At 44.2% G+C, this 2,399-nt stretch overlaps 1 pseudogene; it reads right to left on the reverse strand.

Moving 5' to 3' along the window:
• Positions 1-682: 682 nt before the first annotated feature.
• Positions 683-1,712, reverse strand: LOC147725776 (small ribosomal subunit protein uS2-like; annotated as a pseudogene).
• Between the last annotated feature and the right edge of the window lie 687 nt (positions 1,713-2,399).

Here is a 2,399-nt window from a genome sequence, read left to right on the forward strand (position 1 = left end):
TGAGATCAGTATTGTATAGATTTTGACTGTGACGTCAGTTTTTTAGTACTACCCTACATATAATGTAGATTAGGTTGAACAACCTTGCTAATATTTTGGATAATTGCCTCATCCACATGGCTGCTCTTTATCGTTCCACATGCCTTTTCACTATGTATTTATGCGGCACCGATTGTGTGGGTAATTTATGTTGACCCTTTATTTGACAGGTTGCATGTGTAGGATTGCAGAGTGAATTTGGGTATTCTATATTTTGTAGGATTATATCCGTTGCGGCTATTTTGTTGCTGAGGTTTCAGGATCGTTTTTGACTGTTTCCTATATACAAGTCCATAACGCTTCTCAAACAGTGAGTTTTAATCTAATAAGTTTGAACAAAGCTATCGAATGTGTACATAGAAATGAATTGTTAAACCATTAATCCTATGAAGTGATATAATTATCAAAGAATCGTTTAAAGTATCCCCTTGTTGTAACAAACCATGCATTTGTGATGATTACCATTGGGTCTCTGATTGTATCTCTTCATTTGTTTTCTAGTTTAGTTTTGAGTACTGCACAATCTTTTTGACTACGGCTTTATCATGTTATGCCGTGGAAACAAGATAAAATATGAAATAATTTGACAGCGAAAATGTTCTCCGTTTTATATAAAACTTATTTATTTTTACTAAAAGATGTATTTTTTTTTTTTGAAGTTCAAAAGTTTATTTTCAGAATTGATGTTATGGCCAGGAATAGACATTTAGGACCATTCGGTGGGTGCCCCAACCTACTCTGTGGCCTGAGCAGTAGGGGCAGCAGACCAGTCTTCGGTGCTGGCAGGCTGAGCACTCCAGTCATCTTGAGGTGCTTTTGGGGTAATGGCGATGTCTGTACGCTCGGTAGGGAACTGCTGGAAGGGCACAGAGGGCACCTGCACTCCTTCGGACCAGTCAGCCACCTCGGGCTGGGGAAAGTCGGGTACGGGGGTGGTCCATTCTCCCTGGAACTCCTCCTTGGTGACGGCCTTTTCTGCTGCTGCCTGTTCTTCCGTTTCAATCTCCTCCGGGTCACGGTAGAAGTACAGATCAGGCATCACTTGCCACGGGTGCTCACGGGAGATGGTGCCGCGCATGCGCAGCACTTCACGGGCCAGCATCCACCACATCAGACCGATAGAGTGGGCTCCCTTGTTGTTGCAGGGGATGGCGATGTCAACGTAGCGCAGGGGCGAATCCGTGTTGCACAGGGCGATGGTGGGGATGTTGACATAGGAGGCCTCGGTGAGCGGCTGGTGGTCAGCTCGTGGGTCAGTCACCACCAGGAGGCGCGGTTCTCGGAAAGCTGCCTGGATCTGGTTGGTGAAGGTTCCAGGGGTGAAGCGGCCGGCAATGGGGGTAGCGCCGCAAGACGATGGAAACTTCAGTACAGCACGCTGCCCAGTGTTTCTGGACGAGAAGACGCACACGTCCGCCGGGTTTTCAATGGCGACAATGGCGCGAGCAGCCAGCAGCATCTTCTCCCAGGTGCGTTTTAAGTTTATTATGTAAATTCCATCACTTTTCCTCTTGTAAATGTACTGCTCCATCTGGAAGTCGAGGTTGGTGCCTCCCAGGTGGGTCCCGGCAGCGAGGAACTTAAGGACCTCCTCCTCCTTCATCTGCAGGACATCGATGCCTCCGGACATTGTGAATTCCCTTTAAATAGCAACGACAGGGAACTTCGATTCAAAGCCGTATAGAGCCACCGATAGATGAGCACAAAAAGCTAAAAGATGTATTTTTAATATGTGATTTTTTTGTCTTGTGTTTAAGTGGAATATATTGTAATAGGATTTTTCCTTTATATGTATGTTTCAGATATCACTGTGTGTATCCTGAAGAAGGCGTTGTCCATGCCAAAACGTGCGTTGAGTTTTACTCGCCACAGTGTTGTTTTTCTTTGATACCAATGATATTACTTTGTAGGGGTGCTGTTCACATGATTAAATAATAAATGTATGAATTGTATGTTTTTTAATAAATTTTTTCCGTCATACGGTAATGGTCAGGCCAGTTACCTGTATGATTTTTAATTGTGTTCATTAAAATCATGATTACTTGTATTTTAATTATTCTTGCATGATTTTTTTGTTGTCAATTTATATTACTTGTTTGCCCATTTTGCTGACTGCCTAGGGTTTTTGCTCACACCTCAACTTTCAAGGACCATTTTGGAGCTTCAAGACACTTGGAGTGAGTTGAGACACTCTGGGACCCTTTGGGGATCTTCAGGAAGAAAGTTTCATAAGTTTGGAGAACTTTGGAGCAACTTTGGAAAAATGCTTCATAAGGGGACCAACTCAACCTGGTCAGCCAAGCCGTCTGCCTTCAACTGCGAGTTGGCCTGCCGTCCAGGTTTGTCCCGCTGAAAAGCTC

The sequence above is a fragment of the Lissotriton vulgaris genome, chromosome 3_2 (genome assembly GCF_964263255.1).
Source record: "Lissotriton vulgaris chromosome 3_2, aLisVul1.2, whole genome shotgun sequence".
NCBI lineage: Eukaryota > Metazoa > Chordata > Amphibia > Caudata > Salamandridae > Lissotriton > Lissotriton vulgaris.